The sequence below is a fragment of the Triticum dicoccoides genome, chromosome 7B, assembly GCF_002162155.2.
Source record: "Triticum dicoccoides isolate Atlit2015 ecotype Zavitan chromosome 7B, WEW_v2.0, whole genome shotgun sequence".
In the NCBI taxonomy this organism is placed as follows: Eukaryota; Viridiplantae; Streptophyta; class Magnoliopsida; order Poales; family Poaceae; genus Triticum; species Triticum dicoccoides.
This window is the reverse complement of record NC_041393.1, coordinates 460298502-460307490: the sequence shown is the minus strand read 5'-3', so window position 1 is coordinate 460307490 and position 8989 is coordinate 460298502.

Sequence of the window (8989 nt, the reverse complement as noted above, 5' to 3'; positions counted from 1 at the left end):
CTCCTGATAATTAGAAGAGTCAGGTAAGATCCTGGGAAAAGACCTGTGGGTTATGGGCCCACTCAAGAGAAACACCGTTGAAATGATTGAAAGGGGGGATTGCACCGGTTGAATTAAATGACTTGAATGAGATAACAACCTTGAAATATCTTGAACGGATTGAGAATGGAAACACAAGTCTTCCGAGATATCTTCAGCACTCCAAATGAATAGCGAGAAGTGAAAGATTAAGAGGTGCACCGGTATGAAAAAGCATTTGACACGAGGAAAAGAATATGATCAACACTGAAAGCTTGAAATGGATCCACCGGAGAAGAAAAAGAACGAAGGATGATGAACTTGAAGCTCTGTTAGTATCTTCCTGAGAATCACCGGATAAAAACATTGATTGAAAAGAGTGAAGAGACTTCATATGAATAAATGGATACTTGATTAACATATATGAGTCCTTGAAGAAAAAAGGGTGGGAGGGCGGGAAAACAAAGACAACTTGGGATGGATGAAACAAACACCGGTGAGAAAACTTAGAGTTGATCTTGCGGATGTTGAAAATGATCGGGTCCACTTGAAGAGAAGCGCGCCGGTTGAAAAGAATTGACATGACAATCTCGATCATCAAAAGGATTAGCACTCCCATAGAAATATGAGAACACCGCTTAGAAAAGGTATGGAATCAACACTTGACATTGAAGCAACTCAAATACCACAACTCAAAACAAAACAAAGGATTTGGCTTGCAGAATAAGCCGGAACAAATACATATGATAGAGATTTCGTCCGAAGTTTTCGTGGTGGGGCCCACACGGGCTTGAGTGTACAACACCATCATGTACAAGGCAGTGCACATGACATACGAAGTGTCCCCGAACCAGCATAGCCAAGGGTTCTTTAAGACACAATGAGACCACTGTAAAAATGACCGTGGAAAGGCGGACCACTAGACGTCAAACCCCAATCTCATATCATGCATCTGTCGAAAAGATATTCTAGGAGCTACTTGAATTCCCACCTATAGAACTCCCGAAACTTTCTGGTTATGCAATCTGGTGTTGGGGATACAAGGGAAGCAATATATCTCACCCAAACTAACAATACCTACATCCAGCTGTATCCATCCGTCAACACATAACCAAGAAACCTTCGGAAATCGTGTACCTCAACCTTCGAAAAGCATCCGTTATACGAGTTATGGCAATACTACCGAGCTCACCCCAGTACTGGGTTATCGGGGTTATCTCACCAACAACTGCATAAAAGAGATTTTCGATGTCGGCAAATCTCAGGTATTCCAGAACTGCAACGATAAAATTGTGACGACAACACCTCAGAGCTCGACTCCCCGGGTCAAAGCCACATAAATAGACAGGAGGCACCAAGAACAATGTTCTCGTCACAAAACCATCGGAACGATTCCAAGATACCCGCGTGATCCTAAAAAAAAATTTAGTGGAATTTGAGGAGAGGAAAGTCAAAACATCTACGTCATGAGTCCTCACCAGAGCGACGAAGGGGGCTGAGGAGTAAAAAGAATCCTACTCTCCGATATATATAATCCTAAGACTCAAAATAGTTTTTCTTCTAGACTCAACAACGACCAACAATCAAGGGGGCTCCTATGGTCGGTCGAGGCTCTGATTACCAACCTGTCACGCCCAATATGCGACCCTATCCAAAAGGAACTCGAAGGTCCCACCAAGGATAGACCCGCATATTGAAACGCTTTTGCAAGGTGGATATCATTACATCAACATTACATAATAGATGGGGATACATACATAAGGCATACAATGCCACACGAATACAACATTACAATACATCAGAGCATCATCCGTCTACGGATGAATCACAAACAGAAACTCAAACGACATCCACCCTGCTAGCCCAGGCTGCCAACCTGGAACCTATCCCCTGATCGAAGAAGTATCAGAAGACGAACTCAACGCAAGCAAGAATCGCTCTCGCGTCATGATCATCGCATAACCTGTACCTGCAACTGTTGTTGTAGTAATCTGTGAGCCACGAGGACTCAGCAATCCCATTACCATGGGTATCAGGACTAACAAAGCTTAAAGGGAAAGAAAGGGGTAAAGTGGTGAGGTTGCAGCAGCGACTAAGCATATATGGTGGCTAACATACGCAAATAAGAGCGAGAAGAGAGCAAGCGGAACGGTCGTGAAGCTAGCAATGATCAAGAAGTGATCCTGAACTCGTACTTACGTCAAACATAACCCAGAAACCGTGTTCACTTCCCGGACTCCGCCGAAAAGAGACCATCACGGCTACACACACGGTTGATGCGTTTTAATTCGGATCTGGTGTCAAGTTATCTACAACCGAACATTAACAAATTCCCATCTGCCAATAACCGCAGGCACGGCTTTCGAAAGATTATACCCTGCAGGGGTGTCCCAACTTAGCCCATGACAAGCTCTCGCGATCAACGAAGGAATATACCTTCTCCCAGGAAGACCCGATCAGACTCGGAATCCCGGTTTACAAGACATTTCGACAATGGTAAAACAAGACCAGCAAAACCGCCCGATGCGCCGACAATCCCGATAGGAGCTGTGCATATCTCGTTCTCAGGGCAACACCGAATAGGTCAGCCTACGAGTAAAACCAGCCCTCGAGTTGCCCCGAGGTGGCCCCGTAGTCTGCCCGGTTTGGACCAACACTTATACAAGCACTGGCCCGGGGGGCTAAAATAAAGATGACCCTTGGGTTAATTACTCCCAAGGGAAATATAGGTGGTGGTGAGGCAAATGGTAAAACCAAGGTTGGGCCTTGCTGGAGGAGTTTTATTCAAAGCGAACTGTCAAGGGGGTCCCATAAATCAGCCGACTGCGTAAGGAACGCAAAATCCGGGAACATAACACCGGTATGACGGAAACTAGGGCGGCAAGAGTGGAACAAAACACCAGGCATAAGGCCGAGCCTTCCACCCTTTACCAAATATATAGATGCATTAATAATATAAGAGATATTGTGATATCCCAACCAAAATCCTGTCCACCATAGAGCAATCTTCAACTTGACCTGCAACTAGCAACGCTATAAGAGGGGCTGAGCAAAGCGGTAACATAGCCAATCAATGGTTTGCTAGGAAGGGTGTCAAAGGTTAGAGGTTCATGGCAATTTGGGATGGCTTGATAAATAGGTAATAGGTAGCGCAACATAGCGATAGAACGAAGCAACTAGCATAGCAATGATAGTAGTGAGATCCAGGGTAGCGGTCATCTTGCCTGAAATCCCGCAAGGAAGAAGAACGAGTCCATGAAGAAGACGAACGGACATAGTCGAACGAATCCTCACAATCGCAACATTACCGGAACTAAGAAGCAACACCGGAAAGAAACAAACAACATGGTAAATGCACAAGCATAAACATGGCATGATGCACAAACAAGTATGATGCATGTCCGGTTTAATAAGGCATGGCATGGCAAAGTGCAACAAACAATACTACCAATTAAGTGGAGCTCAATATGCAACGAGTTGCATATTGACAAAACACCACATCAATTATTTAGTTCTCTCTCTGTTTTGTACCCAACAATATTAAATGTTGTTAAACATGGCAAGAGGTGAAACATAATGAAACTACCTATCTAGGCAAGTTTAAATGAGGCCGGAAACAACAAACAACAAGTCCGGAAAATCCTCATGTCCATAATCTAGTTTTGGTACTGATCTGCCTATTACATAATTTTAGAGTTGTTAAACAGGAAAATAAAGTGGACCATGTTAATGTAGGCATTTTTCCACCCCATTTACATATAAAGTTTATTAAATTCGGAGCTACGTTATTTAGTTATGAATTAAAGCATTTTAACATGGCATATAAGCAAATTAACACAAACATCATTTTAAACATTTTAAACATGGATGAAAATGGCATATTATTAATCTACACAAAATTCTAAGCATTTTACATATATAAATTACTTTAATCCGATGCACGGTTAATTAGTTATTACATGCATGAGGTTCAAGGGTTTTTCTGCAAAACTGGTAAATCACAGGATAAAAGGCAAAATCGCAGAGCCTAAAAAAATAGACTCTGGGCCGAATCTACCTAGCCCAAATAGTGCACAGGGGGGCGCTGGATCTGAAGCTCACCATGGGCTTTGGCCCAGCTGGAGGAGAGGCCGAGCGAGGCCGGTCCCTGGGCCAGGCCCAGTCGGTGTAGGCGGCTGAGGGGGTGCAGGCAGGCCGCGTAGGAGGCTGGGCCTTCCTGGCGCTGGCTGGGCCGGGGCGCTGGGGAGGCCCACGCGGGTGGCGCTGGTCGCGGCTGGGCCTTGGCGCGGTCGTGCCCACGCGCGGACATGGAGGCGGACGGGGCTGGGGATCGCCGTCCTCCTCTGCTCGCTGCAGAGGCAGGAACGGGCGCGGCGGCGGCTACCGGCGATGTGGAACGACGACGCGGCGGGGAAGAGCTCCGGCGAGGTCGGGGATGGATGGATCCGGCCTCGGGGCGCCGGATCTGGCCGGAGCTGGACGAAGCAGGGCAGGATGGGGCCGACGGTGAGCTCCAAGGCGGCGATGCAACCTGCGAGATCCCTGCGGGAGAGAGAGGGAGTGAGGCAGCGAGAGGGAGAGAAGGAGGAGAAGGGGCGGAAGACGACGGAGGCGGCGACCTGGGACGGCGGAGACGGCGGCTCCGGCGAGGGAGGCTGGAGGCGGGGACGAGGAAGGAGCATGGCGGCTCGGGCGAGCGCATGGGCGGGGCAGCTCGGGCCTAGATGGGCTTCGGCGGGCCCCGATCTGGTCCTCGCGGGCCTGAGGTGGAGGAGGCACACTGGGGGAGGCGAGGTGGCGCGCAGGGAGAGGTGGAGGGCGACGGCACGGAGGCGGCTGGCCAATGGGGAGCTGCCATGTGGCGCCCGGGAGGTGGCTAGCGCCGGATTTGGAGGGGGAAGGCGGCGACGCGGCCCCCGAGGTGGGAGGAGGTGGTGGCTGCAGGTTGGGGCGCGGAAAAAGAGGAGGAGGGGGGTAGGACGACCAGATTTGGAAGGAGGGGGAGTTTAAATAGGAAAGGGGGGCTAGGGTTTAGTCTCTAGGGGGTTTAGGGGGGTTTCGGGGCCTCAGATCTACATCGGACGGCTCCGGATCGAGGGGAAGTGTAGGAGGGCTAGACGGGCTGTGAAGAGAGGCCTCGAGCTGAGAGGAGAGAAGAGAAGAGAGGCCCGGCAACAGTTTCCGAATACCGAAAACGTCCGACGAAGGTACCGGCAACGGTGCCGCTATACATTTAACGGTTGGGCTATCAAACGAACTCCGAATGCGACGAAACTTGGCAGGCGGCCTGTCTACACTATAATAAGATCGCACGCCAAGTTGCATCCCATTCCGAGAACATTTTTATGCCACTTATAAAATAATATTTCGGAGGTGCCGCGGGCGCGTGCGAGTGTGGTCGGGCTCAGAACGGACAACAGAGAGAACCGGCGGAACCAGAACGGATGCAAGTTTTATGAAAACGATGCCGATGCAATGCACATGATGCTATGAGATGAAATGCCTGACATGAACAAAATGCAAAACAAAAGACAAAAACCCAACCACGACGGAAATAATAAATCACATAGCCGGAAATGGCAAGAGTCGGAGTTACTAATATGGAAAGTTGTATCCGGGGCGTTACAGTTAACATTCTGAGAATGACCTTTTGGCCCTTGCACGTAAATAGCCCCCTCCGGGAGAGAACTATTTCCGACAAATCTTTCCGCGGCTTCACCACACTTCTCCCCGGTGCCTTCTTCATCCCCAGGCAAGCCACAATACCCACTTGCATGATAGTCATGCAGTAGCCATGGTTTTCAACATGAATTTTTTGTTGGAAATATGCCCTAGAGGCAATAATAAAATGGTTATTATTATATTTCTTTGTTCATGATAATTGTCTGTTATTCATGCTATAATTGTATTATCCGGAAATCGTAATACACGTGTGAATACATAGACCACAACATGTCCCTAGTGAGCCTCTAGTTGACTAGCTCGTTGATCAACAGATAGTCATGGTTTCCTGACTATGGACATTGGATGTCATTGATAACGGGATCACATCATTAGGAGAATGATGTGATGGACAAGACCCAATCCTAAGCATATCTCAAAGATCGTGTAGTTCGTTTAGCTAGAGCTTTTCCAAATGTCAAGTATCATTTCCTTAGACCATGAGATTGTGCAACTCCCGGATACCGTAGGAGTGCTTTGGGTGTACCAAACGTCACAACATAACTGGGTGACTATAAAAGTGCACTACGGGTATCTCTGAAAGTGTCTGTTGGGTTGGCACGAATCGAGACTGGGATTTGTCACTCCGTATGACGGAGAGGTATCTCTGGGCCCACTCGGTAATGCATCATCATAATGAGCTCAATGAGACCAAGTGTCTGGTCACGGGATCACGCATTACAGTACAAGTAAAGTGACTTGTCGGTAATGAGATTAAACGAGGTATTGAGATACCGACGATCGAGTCTCGGGCATGTAATGTACCGATTAACAAAGGGAATTGTATACAAGGTTGTTTGAATCCTCGACATCGTAGTTCATCCGATGAGATCATCAAGGAGCATGTGGGAGCCAACATGGGTATCCAGATCCCATTGTTGGTTATTGACCGGAGAGGCGTCTCGGTCATGTCTGCATGTCTCTGGAACCCGTAGGGTCTACACACTTAAGGTTCGGTGACGCTAGGGTTGTAGAGATATGAGTATGCAGTAAACCGAAAGTTGTTCGGAGTCCCGGATGAGATCCCGGATGTCACGAGGAGTTTAGGAATGGTCCGGAGGTAAAGAATTATATATAGTAAGTCGACTTTCGGCCATCAGGAAAGTTTCAGGGGTCACCGGTATTGTACCGGGACCACCGGAAGGGTCCCGGGGGTCCATCGGGTGGGGCCACCTATCCCGGAGGGCCCCATGGGCTGAAGTGGGAGGGGAACCAGCCCCTAGTGGGATGGTGCACCCCCCCTTGGGCCCTCCTGCGCCTAGGGTTGGAAACCCTAGGGGTGGGGGGCACCTCCACTTGCCTTGGGGGGCAAGGCACCCCCTTGGCCGCTGCCCCCTAGGAGATCCCATCTCCTAGGGCCGGTGCCCCCCTAAGGGCCCTATATAAAGAGGGGGGAGGGAGGGCAGCCGCACCTATGCACTTGGCGCCTCCCTTCCCCCTTGCTACACCTCTCCCTCTCGCAGACGCTTGGCGAAGCCCTGCCGGGATCCCTGCTGCATCCACCACCACGCCATCGTGCTGCTGGATCTTCATCAACCTCTCCTTCCCCCTTGCTGGGTCAAGAAGGAGGAGACGTCTTCCCAACCGTACGTGTGTTGAACGTGGAGGTGCCGTCCGTTCGGCGCTAGGATCTCCGGTGATTTGGATCACGACAAGTACGACTCCCTCAACCCCGTTCCCTTGAACGCTTCCGCTCGATCTACAAGGGTATGTAGATGCACTCCTCTCTCTCATTTCTAGATGAACTCATAGATTGATCTGGGTGAGACCGTAGGAAATTTTTTATTTTCTGCAACATTCCCCAACATTTTTAATAAATGTTTGTCTATTTAAAACTTGGTGATTATTGTTCTGGTGATGCTTAGAGTTTCATGTTTACTCTCGTGCTTTGTATTTATGCACCTGTTTATCATGTTCTACCTGTTAGTATTCCTTTCATATGCTTATGCTTGCTAGTAGTGCATGTTGATGTTGGTGTTGGTTTTCGGTGCATGACTATCGTCTGTTCTGAGTGCCGTCGTATGCATGTTCCATTGCATCCAGTTGGTTAAATGCTTGCATGGTAGCATTGTTGATATGTTCTTGCATGATATTTATTGTTGATGCTAGTGGTCATGCTAGGTTTCTATGAGTAGTGTTGTACTTGTTATATTCATGCACGTCATTGTGCCATGCTCAGTTGGATATGATTCAGTGTTGATATGGTTGATAGTTATGTTGTACCCTCATACTTATGTTGATACCATGCTCATGCATTGTAATTGCATCATGTTATTTTATCATGACTCAACATATTTGCATTCAAGTTTAACTGGATTAAATTGAACTTGAACAACTGTTGGCTAAGTCATGGTGCCACCATATCAAGCTGACCAGTGCAACCACGCTTGCCTTTATGGGAAGGACCTAACTGGGTCTATTGTCATGCCTCTCACCGGTGCCTCCAACGAGGGAAGGTTATGGGCGCGCACTATCCTGATCAGGTAGGTGGACATAAGCCTTGTGTGCTTGTTGTTGTTGTATGGATCCTTGTCCCTGTTTGGGACCGTTTTGCCACTATGGTGGCCGTTTTGCCACGACGGTGGCTGTTGGTGTCTGGGGTAGACACGGGGGCACCCATGACTTAGCCCAGTGGGGAGTGAGTTGGAGTGGCCGGGAGAGTGTCATGGCAGTAGGGCAGTTTTGTCGGAACGCCGTTGGTCCACCCAAATGGGAGTGCGAGGCCATGGGTTCCGTGGTGTGGGTACAGTGTGCTAACCTTTGTAGAGTGTGTGTTAAATCTATTGATAGCCGTGCCCGTGGATAAGGGCCAGTTCGTGTCGGTCACACTATGGGTCAACAGAATAATAATAATAATGTGCTTAATAACAACACGGTTCGATGATGAGATAAGTTGGTTATGTGATCTGTGAATGATCACCGTTTGCTTACAAGGTAACCCATTGAGCCTAGAGTGGTTCCGTTTGTGATCCGTGAATGATCACCGTTTGGTTATGATGTAACCCGTTGAACCAAGTGTGGTTCCATTTGTGATCCGTGATTAATCATTGTGGTATCGAGCATACCGAGTTGTTGGATATTCGTGATGTTGTGCAAGAATCATGGGTAAAGATCAAGCTCCTTGTGGTCATGTAACGACTATTGTGGTATTGTTTGTACCAAGCTTGATTTGATCCTGAGATGATCGTGTGATGTCCGAGGTTGGTAAGTTTGTGCATGTGATGGTCATGAGGTAACCCGAACAGAATAA